Here is a 19,921-nt window from a genome sequence, read left to right as displayed (position 1 = left end):
CTAATTTGGATTGTTTATTTACGTATTAATTCTCCCCTAGACTAGAGGCTCTCAAACTTTTTTGGCCACCACATCCAAGGGAAGAAAGACATTTTATATCACAACCCACATGCACACAAACGCACCAACACGTAACTAAAGTCAAGGTTTCACAGTACCATGTCGATCTTCACTTTGTGTGGTGCTCTCTGATATTTTCTAGTCTATTCTAGTGCATTTCTTCTTTTCAAAATACTAGCCCTGATCCACCAAACTGATTCCAAATCCACTAATAAGTCATAACCTAAGAATGAAAAATACTTGCCTTGAGGGCAAGGGCTGCTTCTTGTTTTCTTGGTGCCTAGCAAATACTAAGTGAGCAATATATAGTTTTTTAAATGAATGAAAATTATGAGGACTAATTTACACTAATATTTAAGTTAAGACTTAGACACAGGTTAAGTGGCTTATAATATGGATAATCAGTGTCCTAAGAATGTACTTACATATACAGATTATATTCACATGTATCTACAGATCATATTTTTTCAGATAATATATAGATCCCACACTAGGCTCACTATCTATGCTGTCAATGTAATTTGATATTTCAGTTACAATCTGGGGCTCACGTATTTTAAATTCACGTAATTAAAAATATGTTCATCTTGGAAAAAGAAGTCATTAGGAGAAATGAACTCTTTCAGATATTAAAACCTATTAGAAATTCTAGTAGCTGAAAAGCTTGGTAGTAGAAACTACGGCACGCGGAATAATGGCCTCCAAAAGTGTCCACACCCTCCTCCACAGGGTGATGATGTGAGTATGTTATCCTGCCTGACAAAAGGGACTTTGCAGATGTGATTAAATCAAGGATCTTGCGATGGGGAGATTATCCTGGATTGTGCAGGTGAGCCCAATGTAATCACAGGGTCCTTCTAAGAGGGAGGTAAGGGAGTGCCGGAAGACGGAGAAGGTGACGGGACACAGAGAGATGTGAAGAAGCTAGGCTGCTGGGTCGGAAGATGGAAGGAAGGGCCATGAGCCAAGTAAAGGCAGGAGGACTCTAGAAGCAGGAAAAGACAAGGAAAGAGATTCTGCCCTGGAGCCTCCAGAAGGATCGGAGCCTGTCGATCCGTTTGGCACTTCTTACGTCTAGAACAGTAATATAATAAATTTGTGTTGTTTTAAGCCACTAAAGTTGTGGTGATTTGTTACAGCAGCCATAGGAAACAAAGACAGAGATGGAATAGATTGCTCTATGGAATAAACTAAAAAATTCCCAAATCAAAATTTAGAATTTGGTATCTGATTGAAGCGATTCAGCAAACAATTGTGTGTGTGTGTAATGGATTATTCAATAAGGTGATATTGGGTCAACTGGATAGCCATTTAAAAAAAAAGCTGGATCCCTATCTCCTTACACAAGAATTATTTCCACATGAGTCATAGATTAAGAATTTTTAAAAACCCCAAAACCTGAAAGTACTAGAAGAAAACAGAGTTTTCTTTTTCCTTTTTTTTTTGGATTGAGGAAAACATAAAACCCAGAAACGCTAAGGCAGAGCGGATAATAGGAACTCACACACAGTTAGTGGGTGCAATTGGTAGTCAGTTTGGCAACATTTATCAAAACTAAACATGCCCATACACTTCAATCCAGCAATTACATTTCCAGAAATTTATCTTAAGGAAATACTTTGTTATGAGTACAAAGCTTTACAACAAAAATGTTCTTTACAGCATTGTATATAATAGCAAGGACCTGGAAACTGCTAAATGCCCATTTATTAGAGAAGATTATATACATTATGGTACAGCCCTTAGAAAGAATGACATATATCTGTCGTGCTAAGGACATTTGTAAGTGAAATATACTATATGTGGTATAATCCCTTGGATGTAGGGAAAAAAGATATACGTTTAGCTTACATATGCAGAGAAAATTCTGGAAGTATACACAAGAAGTTGTTAATAGTGCTTACCTTTGGGAAGTGAGACTGGAAGTAAGAGGCAGTCTTTGATTTTTAAAAATTTTACATTTTTTGGTATAGTTCTTAATCCCAGGGACTGCTAACTTAGGTCTTCTGCTGCTATAGAAAGGAAGGAAGAAAGGAAGGGAGGGAGGGAAGAAGGAAGAAAAGATGAAAGAAAAAGAATTGCTGGCAAGTGAAGAGGGAGAGGCCATATTGAGTGACCAAATCTGGGCCAACTGCCTCAGAGATAAATACTATCTAATTAGAAAAACAAATATATATTATATATAATTTTTTTGAGGAAGATTAGCCCTGAGCTAACATCTGCCGCGAATCCTCCTCTACTTTATATGTGGGATGCCTGCCACAGCATGGCTTGCCAAGCCGTGCCGTGTCCGCACCCAGGATCTGAACCGGCGGACCCGGGCCGCCGAAGCAGAACGTGCACACTTAACTGCTGATCCACTGGGCCAGCCCCGTATATATATATATATATATATATATTTTTTTTAAGTAGCTCTATGATTAAAGGAAGCCCAAGCCCCAGAATTCTGAACTTGTTGGAAAAATGTATGACACGTCTTTAAAGGTTTAAACTCTTTAAATTTGTTTGTTTTGCTTTGCTTTGCTTTGAGTTATACCTGAAGATTCAGACAGGTAAAAAGATGACATTCCTCCTTAATTGTGCAGCTAAGGAGGACAGATAATACAATTAAGGTCACATGTCCATGACCAGGAGTTTGAAAGCCTGTGGACCCTATAGGCCCCATCTCACCAGCTTAGGCAACAAAATCAAGTCACTTTCAGTGATGTGTTTGCTAATGTTAAGATTCATACCACTCTGAGCTCTACTTAGCAAGCTTAGTCCAGCTTTCCCTTGGGGTTCTCCTCCCTAGATATCCCCAGTGACCCCAGTGTTACTCATTTCTTCCAAAGAGGTCTTCCCCAGTTGCTGATGGGGGGTTGGCTCATCAGGCAGCCACCTTGCCTGGTCAGAGCTCCTTCTCTGCTGCCTTGCCGCTGCCAGAGTTCAGTGCCAAGGCCCAGGCAGGCTAGCTTGGGTGCACGGCCTAGAACAAACGCCTGTCCCCTCCTGGCTGTAGCTACCCGGGGTTGGGAGAGGCCCTAATGCCAACCACATAGGCAAAAAGGCCAGTCCTCCCCTGCCAACACCCTCCAAGTGTGGATACAACCCTTGTTCTACCCTCCCAAAGCACAGCCAAGGGCAGGCTGCAGACAAGGGACAAAATCACAGTCAACAGTGGTGTCTGCCAATATCTGGTAATGTTTGAGGACACTTTCCTTTTTTCGCTTTTTTTAATTGAGGTAACAATGGTTTATGACATTATACAAATTTCATGTGTACATCATCATAGCTTGATTTCTGTGTAGACTAATCATGTTTACCCCCCAAAGACTAATTACCATCAATCACCATACACATGTGCCCAGTCGCCCCTTTCACCCTCCTCCCTCCCTCCTTCCCCTCTGGTAACCACCAGTCTAATCTCTGTATCTATGTGTTTGTGTTTGTTGTTGTTTTTTTTATCTTCTATTCGTGAGTGAGATCATACAGTATTTGACTTTGTCTGTCTGACTTATTTCACTTAGCATAATACCCTCAAGGTCCATCCATGTTGTTGCAAATGGCAAGATTTCATCTTTTCTTAAAGCTGAGGAGTATTCCTTCATGCATATATACTACATCTTCTTTATCCATTCGTCCCTTGATGGGTACTTAGGTTGTTTTCAAGACTTGGCTATTGTGAATAATGCTGCAGTGAACATGGGGTGCATGTATCTTTATCATTTGTATTTTCATGTTCTTTGGATAAGTACCCAGCAGCAGAATAGCTAGATCATATGGTAGATCTATTCTTAATTTTTTGAGGAATCTCCATACTGTTTTCCATAGTGGCTGCAACAGTTTGCACTCCCACCAGAAGTGTATGAGAATTCCCGTTTCTCCACATTCACCCCAACACTTGCTACTTCTTGTCTTGTTAGTTATAGTCATTCTGACCAGCGTGAGTTGGTATCTCATTGTAGTTTTGATTTGCAGTTCCCTAATAATTAGTGATGTTGAACATCTTTTCACGTGCCTGTTGGCCATCTGTAGATCTTCTTTGGAAAAATGTCCAGATTTTTGCCCATTTTTTTTGGTAAAGATTTTATTTTCCTTTTTTCTCCCCGAAGTCCCCTGGTACATAGTTGTATATTTTTAGTTGTGGGTCCTTCTAGTTGTGACATGTGGGATGCCGCCTATCATGGCTTGATGAGCAGTGCCATGTCCGTGCCCAGGATCCAAACCGGCGAAACCCTGGGCTGCCGAAGCACAGCGCACGAACCCAACCACTCAGCCACAGGACTGGCCCAAGATTTTTGCCCATTTTTTAATTGAGTTGTTTGTTTTTTTGTTGTTGAGATGTATGAGTTCTTTATATATTTTGGATATTAACCCCTTATCAGATTCATGGTTTGCAAATATCTTCTCCCAATTGTTAGGTTGTCTTTTCATTTTGTTGATGGTGTCCTTTGCTGTGCAGAAGCTTTTTAGTTTGATGTAGTCCCATTTGTTTATCTTTTCTTTTGTTTCCCTTGCCTGGTCAGACATGGTATTTGGAAATACGCTGCTAAGATTGATGTCGAAGAGCATGCTGCCTATGTTTTCTTCTAGAAGTTTTATGATTATGAAAAAACATCTTGCTAACTCTCAAAATGTTAAATCAAATTATTTAAATAATCTTTCTTAGGTGTAAACATAATATTAGGTATAAAGTCCTTATTCTCACAGCTCTTCTACATCTATAAAACTAAAATAATTTTGCAAATTAAGTCAATCAAATTAAAAATTCAGTTAATATTATGTATGTAATGTGGTGGATGATGTTGTTTTGCTGAAGTCAAATTGTCCCTTGTGATAAGACCATGGAACTCACTGCCGTGGTACAGGCTTTTTTAGACATGCTTATAATTGACTTAATTATCCCAACATTCTTCTCTATTTGAACTTCTGTGAAACTTCTCTACAGTGTGCCATGAGGACTTGACCTTTACTTAACCAGAAAGCGGTCATCTCCACAAGAAGTATTCTTTCTTTTCTTGTTACCCTAAGAAAATTAAGGTTATAGTTGTCGGTGCCAAATACAAAATCAAGTTGCAGTGTTTGGTTACAAGGTGGTCATCAAAATGATCCAGAATAGATATATTAATTTTTTAAATGATTATTATTTAAATAAGAGCAAAAATTTACATATTTTTCTAAAGAATTTGTAATACATATGATTCTATTTATATGAACTGTCCAGAGTAGGCAAATCCATAAAGACAGAAAGCAAAGTAGTGGTTGTCAGGGGCTAAGGAGGGGAGGGAACGGAGAGTGACTGCTAATGGTACGGGATTCCTTTTTGGGGTGACGAAAATGTTCTGGAATTAGATAGTGGTGATGGCTGCACAACTTTGCAAATATACTAAAAAGTACTGAATTGTACACTGCAAAAGGGTGAATTTTATGGTATGTGAATTATATCTCAATTTTTAAAAAGTGACTTCGCAGTTTTCCTAAGGAATAGTAGATGGATATGAGGCTTCCATTCTTTGTCTAAGCGGCTCATCCTGTGGAGTTTCCCCAAACAAGGGGTGTACCCCTGCAGCCCCTCCAATGTTGAGACTCCAGCTATATTTACAAGTCAGATTTATATTTGTATAAAAGGTCCCTGTGGTTTAAAGATGGGGCTGGGAAGAATGGGCTGGAGGGGGAAGGTCTGGAGAGAGCAAGAGTAGTTGGAGGATTGGTTACAAAGCCCACAAGGCATCAACAAGGACAAATCTAGACCAGAGCAATATCACCCAGAGACAGAGCAACCTAGCAGATATGAAGCTGAGGAAGAGCCCACTCTGTCTCAAGTACCTTCCCCAAATCACATCAATTAGAGAGTTAAGCATTTCATCCTTTCAACAAACTTTTTTGGTACCAGGCAGTGTCACCAGGCATTATAGGGGATACAAAGATGACTAAGACAAGGTCCTTGCCCTCAAGTAGCTTACCATGTAGGAGTGGCGATAAGACCCACACAGGGATAAGTATCATGTAACAAAATGTGCATTGTGGTGAGAAAAAGGGAGGTATAAACCTAGAACTCCCAACATCAAAGGAGGAAGAAATCACCTCTTACTTCTGGCGGAAGTCCCATGCAATCTGCGGTTGGAGGATGACTGGATGTTGACAGGTGCAGATGAAGCGAAGAGCATTTTAGCGGAGGAAATAGCATGAACAAAAATGGAGAGCTGGAGGCAGGAAAGCATATTTAGGGAAGGATGAAGGAGCACTGGCTGGAATTAAGCTCTGAGAAGGAAAGTACCTAGAAGACGTAAAGCTGGAAAAATACGGACTCACAAGTTGTCTTTTCGAAATGGAAAAATTAAAAGGGGTGCGAGGGAGAAAAGGGTCAATAGAGCTTGCTCTTTCACAGATGTGTATGCATTTGCAAGATTTCATCTTGCCAAACCCCCCTGATTAATAAACAGCATTTTGTGGGCTTGGAGGGACAGTGATTTTTGAAGGAACGTTTGTGTGAAGGCTGGCTTTGGCAGGGTGCTGAAGCTAAGAGCAAGGAAGAGCAAGAAGGCGCCAGGCGACAGGAAGGGGCACTGACAAAAATGAACGCAAAAAGGATGTGTGAGGGTCCCTAAATCCCTCCTCACATCATTTCAGCTGAGATCGCCCAGTTTGTAGTCATTTGTCTTCTCACCAATAAGTTTGCATCATCAATAAAATATTAGAATGCACCTGGCTAAATACCCTGGCGTGATAACACCAAATTCATATGCGTTGCTAGAATGAATAATTCAATTTTAAAACGCACACACCGTTCCTGGCACACACAAGGCACCCAAACGTTTGTTTTATGACTGAACGCTGTTTGTTCTTTGTTTTAGAGTCTATATTTAGGAGAGGAAATGATTCAAAACTGCATCCTAAAACCTACATCCTCTATTAGCACTGAAGTTGGAACGACCTGGAGCCAAGAGGTCTGCTTTTCCCCTTTAAAACTTAGGTTTCTCGCCCCTCCGTCCGGTCTCTTAGGTCAGTAGGTCCAGCAGGGGTCGCAGTTCAAGTGACCAATCGCCGCGAGGCCATGGGGCGGAGCCACAGCGACCCGCCCTCTCCTCCCGCCCTGCCTCCCCACCTACCCAGGTCCGCCTCCGTCGCACCTGCGCGTCCCCCCCCCAAGCCCCCCCCGCTCGCGCTGGAGCAACCTCTGCAGCCTGCGCTCGCGGGGAAGGGGTGCGCCTTCGCCTCTCGCGAGATCGCCTCCTGTTGCGGCCGCCGCGGCTCCGGACTGCTGACTGGCGGCGTCTGCGCAGCCGCCATGTTCGGTTGCTATGCGGTGGCCTGGGAGACCGGGTGTGCTTGAGGGGGGAGGAGGAGGTGACGGGGGAGGAGGAGGAGGAGGAAGAGGAGGAGGCGGCGGCGGCGGGGCTTGAGCTCCGCCTGCGCTCTCGGAAACAGACGCTGTCCCGGCTCGCCCGCCCCGCCGCGCGCTTTCCCGCGCCTCGCGGCGCCCACATTGTTCTCTCAGGACTCCGGGGCCCAGGGGCGGACTCCGGCCCGGAGCCGGGGAGGGAGACCCCGGTCTTGGCTGAGGGCTCGGAGGTTCGGCCGGGCCTGCCCTCCCCGCGGCGCTTTGCGGGTGTGGATTAGCTCATCCCGCGGGCGCGCCGGCTGCCGCCTCCCCGCTCCCGGCGGTGCGGCCCGCGGCGGCCCCGCAGCATGAGGCGCTGCTGGCGGCTCGGGGCCGTGGCGCGGCCGCTGCGGCGGCGGCTGCTGGCGGGGCGCTGAGGGACCGTGGAGCAGCTCGGGGCCGCGAGGCTCTTCTCCAGCCGAGAGGACGCGGCTGTGACACGGAGGTAAGAGGTTCGCGGTCCCCGCCGGCCTCTCGGCCCTGCGCGTGGGACGCGGGGCTGCTCCTGGGGCGTGTGGGCTGGGGGAGGGAGCCGGTCGGGCAGCCGAGGTACAGGGTGGATGAAAAAGGAGGGAAGAGATGATGCTCCGACCACCCTTCTCCCCTTCCCGGGACCTCTGCTCCCGGGGCTCCTGGGGACACAGTTGGAATCTCCGCTACGGGTGAGCGAAAGAAGGGCGGGCGGTCGTGGGTGCGGAGATGGGATGTTCCGCGGTACCTAGACTCGAGGTGAGGCTTGAGAATCTTGAGTTTTCATTGCTGGTGGGGTTCCTTTTTAAATTTTTTTTAATTGGCTCCTATGAGCGCTTCCTGCGTGCTCTTCGAGCAGGCTGACCCTGCCATTAAAGTTTTCAGCCTCTTAGGATTCTGCCGGTGTATACTTGCATTTAAGAACCTGTGGTTGGGCCAAAAAAAGTTGAGATGCAGCTAAGTAGTCGTACCGATGCATGTCCCAAGTTTTCCTTAAAATGGAACAGTTTACAGTTGCACGGATTTATGTATAGATGTTTCTGCGAAACTTAGAATGGGAGGTTTCATGTCTGGCGTTGCATTATTTAGTGACACCACTATGTTGAAGGACGATTTGTAGGATTTTCAAGCGCTTGTTCTAGGAGAACCTGTGTATTTGCAATATATAACCTGCTTTTCGAATCAGAGAATGGAGTAATGTTAGGTTTCTGTGACCGGCTTTGGGGCCCAATTGAAACAGTACAGTTTAAAACATGTTTATGGTGGAACCCGGCCCCCCCCCCCCCCCCCACCCCGCCCCAAGCCAGTGTATCCAACTTGTAAAAGACGATTTGAGTAAAAAGAAGACTGTGGAACGGTAAAAGCCAGCACATTTTTTTTTTTATTTTTTCCTTTTTCTCCCCAAAGCCCCCCAGTACATAGTTGTATATTCTTCGTTGTGGGTCCTTCTAGTTGTAGCATGTGGGACGCTGCCTCAGCGTGGTTTGATGAGCAGTGCCATGTCCGTGCCCAGGATTCGAACCAACGAAACACTGGGCCGCCTGCAGCGGAGCGCACAGACTTAACCACTCGGCCACGGGGCCAGCCCCAAGCCAGCACATTTTTTTGTCCTGATTTTTTGACCCTAAAGTGACAGAGAAAAAGATTTTCATTTTTTGAAGAGGGGAGAAGATGACCTTAAAGTATGTGATTATTCAGAGCCCAAAGTGTGCTTAATGGAACAGAGCTAGATATATCAGTTAAATCTTGCATTTGATGAATATAAATTCAACCTATAGATTTTTTGTAAAAAGACTTTTTGTAGGCAAAAGTTGGTGTGTTGCATGGAACTTCTTCACTAACTCGTGGTAAAAGAGAGTTGCAGTCATTTTGTAGACCCCACTATTTTTTGTCAGAATAAATTTATGCTCCAGTTACCACAAAAGCGATTTTTCTGTATCTTTTTTTTTATGGCACACGTATCTTTGTTACTGTTTTGCGTTCAAACTTGTACATGGTCCCATAATATTCATGATCTTGAGTGGTTTATAAGAAACATGGTCTTTTTTGTACACGGGAATATTTATGGTTTAGCTAATCTGTTTTAAACATTTGGTAAGAGATTTTGAAAACGCAAGGGGCCATCACTGTTTTACAGTTTTTATTAACATTAATTGAGTAGGTTAAAGTTTATTAAGTTAGAAAATTGTAGGTTCCTCAAAAGCAGCAATGGATGAGGATGTGACTTTCATATTACCTGTTTTTCTAACCTGCTTAGCTTCTAGGCTGTGGGTATTGAATTGTTTCAAACTTGTAGATTTTTCTTATGTTCTAATTAAATGTCTTTAAAAATGTCCCTAGTAACATTGTTACTTTAAATTCGTGACACCCAATTTCTAATTTAGGCTAGGCATAAAACCAGCATTGATTGAACACATTTGCTAAAAATACTTTCTGGGTCAGATGTACTTAGAATGCAGCCTCAGGAAAATTCATTTGAGCTATTCTACTGTGACCAATGTACACTTCATTATTATTGAAAGACTTTAAAAAATTATAGACTCTCACAAATTAGATTTCATCAGTTCAGGCATAGAAGCCTAACTTTTTAAAATGTATAAAGTACTTTATGTGGGACAATAATAAAACTTTTTTCTTTCTTTTTTTTTTTTTTACTTATGTGACCGCCCCCATAGACTATTATTAAACTCTGATTTGTATACTCAAAATATTTTAGTTTTTCTATTAAACGTAATTAATTTCAGTTGTAAAGTGACAGTACAGTGTGCTGTGTTGTCTATTTAGTATTTATTTACGACTTATTCTAAACACTGTAAGGGACATCAGTGGTCATGTTTTTGAGTAAATTATCTTTAAGGAACAAAGTAAGAGACTACTAGATAATTTTAAGGAGACGCTGTTATTGAGAACTTTTTTTTTCACCTTTTGAGAGTTAATATGGTCAGTTTTAAACAAGACAGCTCTAAAAAATATGTAGAAATCTTGTTTGGGGCATGTTTAAAGACAAATGTTTAAAAGTTCTGCTTTAATTCTTTATGTTAGTTATTAGGAATATAAAATTGGTGCCCTCACTAGAAATGGCAAGTCTATGTGATTTAATGTAGCTAAATATGAATTGTTGCTCCTAAATAAAATATAATATTGGCAGAAATTCACTGGTTACAAACTGAGTTGAATTTTATTGGTTTTTTGGGTAATAACGTGCATGTTATGAAGTTTTTAATATGCTGTAGTCTAGATTTGTTAAATTTGTCCATTTACTAGATTAAGCTGTGAAACCTCGAAGATTAGTTTAGCATTCTAGAAATCCTTGTTATTGTTTCCTGGGAAAGTACTGTAGGAGGAAGGTGTTATTTCTTTATTTAATATTCAGTTAGTACAAATGGTGAGAAGGAATGTAGTGTAGAAGTACTGTAGAATCTTCTTTATGGGTGTGGAAGTACAGTATCTAGGAACAGTGTAATTTATTTCCTTTCCTTTGCATGATCAGTCAGTATAGTCCTGTTTAAAATAGGATAGGAAATGGGAAATTTATTACATTCTCTTTCATTTCGTTAGAGGCATTTCCCCGCACATTCATTTTTCATTTCATTACTCCTAAGTAGAAACACTAGAAGAGAGGTACAAGTATTAGAAGAAATCTGTAGGAATAGAATGAAAATGAGGTGCTGTGGATTATCTTGAGGGGAAGATAGTAATTTGGGAGAGTTACTGTGTTTGTACCTTTTAACGGGAGGGTTATATAGAGGAGTAGAAAGAAAAAAGGATCCAGAAGGGAAGTGTTTATTGTCTATTATGTGCCAGACAGTGTAAAGGGGATTTTCCCGTTACTCCACATCATCCTCAAGATCCCTTTGTGAGGTAGGTGTTACTGATCCCCTGCTTCTCCTCTCCCCACGAAATGGGGGCAAAGAGAAATTAAATAACTTGTCTGGGATCACACTGCTACTGAGCAGGATTCACACTAGGTCCATCTGACTCTGAAGCTTATTCTTTGGATCATGCCGTACAATTAAACTTTCTGCGGTGATGGAAATACTCTCTTTCTGCACTGTCAGGTATGGTAGCCATTAACCATGTGTGGCATGGAGCACTCAAAATGTGACTATTGTGCCCGAGGAACGAATTTAAAATTGTATTTGATTTTAACCAGTTTAAATTTAAATAACCAGGTGTTGCTAGTAGCTGCAATATTGGACAGCATGGCTTTAGATCCTGCTGCCTGGAAAATCTAGTTTTAGTATTGAATTCTTCCACTCGCTTATATGTGATGTTAGGCAAGTTCTTTAGTTCTTGAGCCTCAATTTAATCCGTTGTGAAAATGAAGAGGTTGTCAATAAAAGATTATCTCCAGCATCCTTTCTTGCTCTAAAGTTCTATGCTTCTTACTAAAATGTACAGTGGTATTTAATATTCACAAGCATTATATCCGAAAGTACCCCCCCCCCATATACTTGCCTCTTATAAAGCTGCTTGTTTAGTCAGTTTTTCTTTTGAGAAGCATATGTGTAAAGCACACATAAAGGATAATGGATTGTTTCCCCCTAATTGTTTGGCAAAGGCTTTGTGTAACCAAAGGCAGTATTTTACCTTGGAACAAAGTTTGGATCTTTAAAGACTGTATTTCAGCATGCCACCTTCCCATTTCAGAATTACAGTTCCTGCTGCTTATCAAATTAATTCCAAACGTATCTGCTTGGCCTTGAAGGCTTTCCACCAACCACATCTCACTAACTCTCTCATTTTTGCTTGAAAAGAAAACATTCTTGTTTCTGCCTCTGCCCTTCTTTCCTCACTTACAACATTCTTGCCTTCAAATCCACGTGTGTCCTCTTTAAGTCTTCCTCAGAATTCACCTTTTTCTGGAAGAAGGCTGATTAACAGTTACAATGATCAGGTTTTGAATCCTCGTAATAGGAACCCTGGGGTTAATATATGATTGTTTAGGTACAGTTAGTTGAGTACATCTTTCTTAAGTTTTTATATATTACCTACTCTGTGTTCTTAATGAAAATGTAAAAAAATGGAAAATGAGAGTTGTTTCCTTTGTATTGCCTCATGAGTTTAGTACATTGCTCAGCAATTCTACTTTAAAAAGTTACTAATTTGAAAAAATGATAAATACTATAACAGCATTCACCCTCAATCACCACTCTAATAGATATTTTTGTTTCCTTTCTGGCAACTGTCTGGATTTTTTTATAAAGTTGTGTGGTATAGATAGAATTTTGAGTTTGATATATTGGAAGCATTGTGTAATAGAGGCAGTGCAATGTAGGGAAAAGGTGACAGACTTGGGAGTCAGATCTGAGTTGGAATCTGGTCTCAAAAAACTTGGATGAATTATATAACCTCTGAGCCTACTTCCTTGTCTGTGAAATTAGGAAAATAATACTTGGCCTTGAATTGTGAGGATTAGGATAATATATATAAAACATCCAGCATGATTCTTTAAATAAAAGAGATGATCAGTAAACAGTAGCTGATATTATTTTCCCGTTTCCATTGTCATGAGTATAATTTAAACAATTGCTTAGACGTTCAGATGATTTATCAGCCAGGTGATTGATTTAGTCATTTACCTTTTGTTAAACATTTTGGTTGTTCTAAACTTTCCACTGTTGAAATCTGCAGTGAGTATCGTAGGACTGGGATAATGGTCTGGTGGTCTGAATATTCCTGTGCCAGATCTCTCTCTTTAAAGAGAACAGTGGGTGTTCTTGTTTTGGAAAAAAATACTAATTGGGTTGTAAAATTGTACCTCGTTGTTTTAATTAATGTATTTTGAAAAAATTTGGTTTATTGGGGAATGATGTAGTGAACATTCATTTATATGTTAATTAAACATTTGAATGCTGTTATAGGGATCAGTGGTGTACACGTAAATGAGACATGATTCTTTTCCTTGAGCTCAAATTCTAGGGTGGTAACACATGTCAACAAACAGAATTCAGAGTGACAAGTGTAATAAGATCTTGGGGAAATGAGAAGTGACATTTGAACAGTGTCTTGAAGGATGGATTGGAATTGATCTGGGTAGAGAGAACAGCGTGTACAAAAAGAAGTATGAAAGGATGCATAGTGTGTTTGGAGAAATGCAAGTTGTCTTGTATGTGTCTGTCTTTGTCTATGGGATAAGTGTTGGTGTCTGATTTTGTGTGTGAATCTGTGTGCCTGTACGTGTGTGTTGACCATGGTAAGAGATGAAACCTTGTGAGGATCCTTGTCTGGGCTCATATTAAGACCTTTAGAATAGAGCTTCCCCACTGGTGTGCCATGAATGGTTGGCCATTGTGCTGTCAGCCTAAGGAACTGGGGCATATTGGATCCCCCACAGTGGTTTCTTTTGACCTTGAATAGTCTCCTTGGGTTGTCCCAGTTTGCTAAAAAGAATCACTATTTTCTTTGGTGCCAAGTTGGGAAAAGGATTGGGAAAAGCACTGTTTTAGAGGCTCTAAGTATTGGAAAGTTTGTGGTCCCCACTCACTCCTGGCATTCCCATTATGTAATCAGAAATAAAACCTATACCAAGTCCTAAAGGAAGCACAGAAGAGGTCAAGTCAGAATTTCCCTCTTTCCTCCCCTCTCTTCCCTTCCCCTCCCCCCAATATTTATTACTTTATTGTTGTGTGTGTTTGTGTGTGAGAGAGAAATATCTTTGTGGTGCTCCTGCACTGCTAGTGCCCTACACAAGTGTTTAGTCTGCCTCTTGGGAAATTAGTATTTACATTGGGGAGCAATTACACATATTTAAATAAGGGAATGATAAGATTAGATGTGAATTTTGAAAGGTACCTCTTGACTTCTAGGTAATGACGCGAGGATGTAAGATTGGTACAAAGATGTGGTTAGAAATGGAGCAGAGGGAGACCAGTTAGGATGTTCTTGCGGTGGTCCAGGTGAGAGATAATAAGAGCCAGAAATGGAGAAAGGGGGACATAAAGATGAGGATCTGGGACTAGAACTGACAACTGATTAGGTAGTTTCTCTGGAACTGAGAGTCCATTTGATATAAGGGAAAGAGGAAAAGAGTTGATGATAATGCTAAGCTTTCTTCTTTGGGCAACTGGGAAGGGAAGGCCAAATAATTTTTGTCCTGTACCTGTAGTGAGCCAGGCATTTTTGCTAGGCACCAAGTTTGTCGTGAGTTCTCATTGAATTTTTAAAATTTATTTATTTTGAAATAATTTGAAACCTACAGAAAAGCTGCAGTAACAGCACAGAGAGCTCACTAATCTCCTTCAACCAATTTCCTTTTCCATGAACTAGTCTTGCAGCTTAAAAAAATTTTTTTTAGTAAGATTTACTTTTTTAGAGCACTTCTGGATTCACAGCAAAATTGAGGGGAAGGTGCAGAGATTTCCCATAAGCCCCCGTCCCTAAACATGAACTTTAGCCAGTTTTTAACATTGTACTACATATATACTGTGTGTGTACACAAGATCAGCCTGCAGTGTCTTGTTATGCTTGGCTCACTGTAGTGGACTCAGTGAGGCCTTCCCTTGCAGATCCCCAAAGAAGGAACCTTGATGTTGTCTTTGATCCTTTCCCTCTTTCTGCTGTATCTTACTGGATTCTGAAATTTCAGTGAAACTACCTAGTATCATTTCTGATCCCTCATTTTCATCCCTACTTCCAGCCATTTCAGAGGAATGCACCATTTCTACTTTCATTAGACTTTTTCTGAACCATTTGAGAGCAAGTTGCAGACATGATGTCTATCAGTCCTAAGTCATATAGTGTGTTTTACCAAAACATGGACGGGCTCTTACATAACTTCCAAACCAGGAAATCAACATTGATAAAACAGTGTCTTCACATCCCCAGATTCAGATTTTTCCAACTGTCTCGAAAGTGTCTCTCCTTTTTGGTCCAGGATCCAATTCAGGATCACACATTGCATGTAATCGTCATGTCTCTTTAGTCTTCTTCAGTTTGGAACAGTTTGTCAATATTTCTCTTGTTTTATGACCTTGACTTTTTTTATTCTGTGGATGTCCCTTAACTTTGGTTCATCCGGTTGTTGCTCATGTGCAGAATGAATGCATTATTGGCAGGAATACCATAGAAATGGTGTGCTTTTCTTAGTGTCACTCGGTGGCATACAGTATTGTCCCATCACTGGTGGTGTTTGACCTTGAACACTTTGTTAAGTTCATGTCTGCTAGGTTTCTCTACCATAAAGTCATCATTTTTCCTTTTGTAATTGGTAACTCTTTTGTGGGAAGATTTCCAAGACTGTGCCAATATGCTGTTCCTCCTCAAACTCTGCCCAGCAGCTTTTGGGTCTACTGATGACTCCTGCCTGAGTCAAACAGTACTATAAAGGTTGCCATCTGCATTTATTAGTTGATTTCCTATTGAAAACAGATGTTTCTCTTCTTCCTAATGCATTTATTCATTCATTCATTTACTTCAATATGTACTCATGGATTTCTGTTCCTCTTTAGTGGGTTTTGTTAGTTATTATCATATAAAATTTTATTTTGGTGGGCAAATTGTCCTAGATTTGGCTAGTGGGAGCCCCTTCAAGATAGCTCCTGTGGCTTTTGACACATCCCCGTCCTTTGACTATTTCTTTACTTTCTGGCACAACAAGTTGTTCAGACTCATTTTGTACTTTTCCTGCCCCAGCTCTGGAACCACGTATGTTTCTAGGAATCTTGATTTCTTTTAGTGGAAGAAGTATTTAGAAACCAAGATTTGGATGCTTAGTGTGCTCATTTCTGCTAGGATGTCATCACTTCTAGGGTGGACAGAACTAGGAAATACATGTATATATGTGCACATCTGTATTTCTTTCTGTATCTAACTATGTGTATGTATTTAAAAAGTTCACATTAATACATCCAATTCCAGTACAACACTTCAGGGGTCTTTCTAGCTTCCTTCTTTGTGTATTTGAAAATCCCTTTTCCAGCAGTGAGAAATTGGCTCCCATTTTCCTCATTATATTTACTTATTTGCTCAGTCTCCTTGTATGTGCCAGTCTCCCAATCCCAGGCTAGTTATCCCTTGCCTGCCACCTCTGAGGCCTATGGTTTGGGGTCCTCAGGGCATGCAGTCAAGTCCATGCTGCCTCAGCATGGCCTGATGAGTAGTGTCATGTCTGCTCCCAGGATCCGAACTGACAAAACCCTGGGCCACCGAAGTGGAGTGTGCAAACTTAACCATTCAGCCACAGGCCTGGCCCTCAATAACGTCTTATAGTTTTCATTTTATGGGTGTTTCACCTCCTTGGTTAAATTTATTCCTAGATATTTTATTCTTTTTATCAATATTGTATGTGGGATTGTATTCTTGAATTCTCTTTCTGTTTGTTTGTTGTTAATATATAGAAATACCACTGATTTTTGTAAATTGATTTTGTACCCTGCAACTTTACTGTAGTTGATTATTTTTAATAGTTTTCTGGTAGATTCTTTAGGGTTTTCTTTATATAAAATCATGTCATCTGCAAACAGTGAGAGTTTCACTTCTTCATTGCCAATTTGGATACCCTTTATTTCTGTTTCTTGCCTAATTGCTCAGCCAAAACCTCCAGTACTGTGTTTTGACTAAGAGTGGTGAGAGTGGGCACCCTTGTCATCTTCCTCTTCTTGCAGGGGTGGGTTACAGTTTTCCGCTGTTGAATATGATGTTGGCCGTGGGTTTATCATATCTGGGCTTTATTATGTTGAGGTACTTTCCTTCTATACCCATTTTATTGAGGGCTTTTATCATAAATGGATATTGGATCTTGTCAAATGCTTTCTCTGCATCAGTTGAGATGATTATGTGGTTTTTGTTCCTCATTTTGTTAATGTGGTGTATCACATGGATTGTTTTGTAGATGTTGAACCATTCCTGTGTTCCTGGTATAAGTCCCACTTGATCATGGTATATAATGTTTTTAATGCGTTGCTGTACTCAGTTTGCTCATGTTTTGTTGAGGATTTTTGCATCTGTGTTCATCAGTGATATTGGCCTGTAATTTTCCTTCTTTGTGTTGTCCTTGTCTGGCTTTGGGATGAAGGTGATGTTGGCTTCATAAAGTGTGTTAGGAAGTGTTCCGTCTCCTTCAACTTTTTGGAATATTTTGAGAAGGGTAGGTATTAAATTTTCTTTGTTTGGTAGAATTCTCCAGAGAAGCCATCTAGTCCTGGACTTTTGTTTTTTGTGAGGTTTTTGATTACTGTTTCAATCTCTTTGTGATTGGTCTATTCAGATTCTCTGTTTCTTCTTGATTCAGTTTTGGGAGGTTGTGTGAGTCTACGTATTTATCCATTTTTCCTAGGTTATCCAATTTCTTGGCATATAGTTTTTCATAGTATTCTTTTATAATCCTTTGTATTTTTGTGGTATTTTTTGTAATTTCTCCTCTTTCATTTCTAATTTTATTTATTTGAGCCTTCTATCTCTATTCCTTAGTGAGTCTGGGTAAAGTTTGTCAATTTTGTTTATCCTCTCAAAGAACCGGCTCTTAGTTTCATTGATCCTTTCTACTCTTTTTTTTTTTTTTTTGGTTTCAGTTTCATTTATTTCTGCCTTAATTTTTATTATTTTCCTCCTTCTGTTGACTTTGAACTTTGTTCTTCTTTTTCTAATTCTGTTAGGTGTAGTTTAAGATTGCTACTTTGAGATTTTTCTTGTTTGTTAAGCTGGACATTTATTGCTATGTATTTCCCTCTTAGGACGGCTTTTGCTGCATCCTGTGTGAGTTGGTATGGTGTATTTTCATTTTCATCTGTCGCCGGATGTTTTTTGATTTCTCCTGTAATTTTTTCAACGGTCCATTTGTTGTATAGTAGCATGTTGTTTAGTCTCCACTTATTTGTCATTTTGCCAGCTTTTCTAGTTTCATAGCATTATGGTCACAAAAGATGCTTCATGTGATTGCAATCTTCTTGTTTCCCAACATATGGTCCGTCTTTAAGAATGTTCCATGTGCACTTGAGAAGAATGTGTATTCTTCTGTTTGGGGATGGCGTGTTCTATATATATCTACTAAGTCCATCTGGTCTAGTTTTTTGTTCAGTTCCACTGCATCCTTGTTGACTTTCTGTCCTGATGTTCTATCCATTGATGTAAGTGGAATCTTAAGGTTCTCTACTATTATTGTGTTGTTATTAATATCTCCTTTTAGGTTTGTTAATAGTTGCTTTATGTACTTTGGTGATCCTCTGTTTGGTACATATATATTTATAAGTGTTATATTGTTTTGATGGAGTGTCCCTTTTATTATTATGTACTGCCCCCTTTGTCTCTCATTGTCTTCTTTATCTTGAAGTTGACTTTGTCTGATATTAGTATGGCAAGACCTGCTTTCTGTTGTTTACCATTAGCTTGGAGTATTGTTTTTCATCCCTTCACTCTGAGAGTGTGTTTGTCTTTACAGCTGAGATGTGTTTCCTGGAGGCAGCATATTGTTGGGTCTTTTTCCTTTTAATCTGTCCGGCTGCTCTCTGTCTTTTGATTGGAGAATTCGATCCATTTATATTTAGAGTGATTATTGCTATATGAGGGCTCAATGCTGCCATTTTATCACTTGTTTTCTGGTTGTTCTGTATTTCCATTGTTTCTTGTAACGTTTATTTTGGACTACCCATTCAGTTTGTAGTTCTGTCTGATGGTTTTCTCAGTTTTGTCTTTTTTTTTTATCATTTGTGTCTTTGTTCTGATTGCATTTTTAGTGGTTACCGTGAAGTTTGTATAAAAAATTGCATAGATGAGATTGTCCATTTTCTGATAGCCTCTTTTTCCCTTAGTCTAAGCAGATTCCATTCCTCTCCTCTTCCCCTTCTAAGTTATTTTTGTCACAACTTACTCCATTTTGTGCTTTGAGTTTGTGGTTAAAATGAGAGTATAGTTATTTTTGATGTTTTCCTTCTGTTTATCTTTAATGTTACAATTAAGTGTTTGCTAACTTGTTCTGATAGTTACCATTTTCTTATTTTGTCTGCCTGTTTATTTCCTTGCTTGAGGTTTTGTAAACCCCCCCCCCCTTTTTTTTTTTAGGTAGGAGGGCCTTCGTGATCATTTCTTGTAGGGTAGTTTTGTGGAGATGAACTCCCTCAGCTTTTGTTTATCTGGCAAAGTTTTTATTTCGCCCTCATATCTGAAGGATGTTTTCACTAGATAGAGTATCCTTTGCTGAAAGCCATTATCTTTCAGAATTTTGAACATATCATTCCACTCTCTCCTAGCCTCTAAGGTTTCTGCTGAGAAAGCCACTGAAAGCCTGATAGGGGTTCCTTTGTAAGTTGTTTTTTTCTGTCTTGTGGCCCTTAATGTTTTTTCTTTGTCATGGACTTTTGCCAGTTTTACTAGTATATACCTTGGAGAAGGTCTTTTTATATAGGAGTTCTATTAGCTTCTTTTATTTTTAATTCCAGCTCCTTCCCCAGGTTTGGGAAGTACTTCCCTATTATTTCTTTCTTTCTTTTTTTTTTTTTTTTTTTGAGGAAGATTAGCCCTGAGATAACATCTGCTGCCAATCCTCCTCTTTTTGCTGAGGAAGACTGGCTCTGAGCTAACATCCATGCCCGTCTT

General features: G+C 40.2%; 1 protein-coding gene across 3 annotated transcripts in view; it reads left to right on the top strand.

Moving 5' to 3' along the window:
* The first annotated feature begins 7,129 nt into the window (after positions 1-7,129).
* The window catches only part of PTPN4 (protein tyrosine phosphatase non-receptor type 4), a 220,415-nt gene continuing 207,623 nt past the window's right edge, over positions 7,130-19,921 (top strand). Inside the window, exon 1 of one of the 3 annotated variants that reach the window (XM_001492520.7) lies at positions 7,130-7,865. The gene's annotated coding sequence lies outside the window, so the exon portion shown is untranslated. The remainder of the gene's footprint in view (positions 7,866-19,921) is intronic. The other 2 variants (XM_014732416.3, XM_070241778.1) reach the window with 2 other exon arrangements.

The sequence above is a fragment of the Equus caballus genome, chromosome 18, assembly GCF_041296265.1.
Source record: "Equus caballus isolate H_3958 breed thoroughbred chromosome 18, TB-T2T, whole genome shotgun sequence".
Taxonomy (NCBI): domain Eukaryota; kingdom Metazoa; phylum Chordata; class Mammalia; order Perissodactyla; family Equidae; genus Equus; species Equus caballus.
Note: the sequence above shows the minus strand (reverse complement) of the source record. Positions and strands in the feature narration are given on the sequence as shown.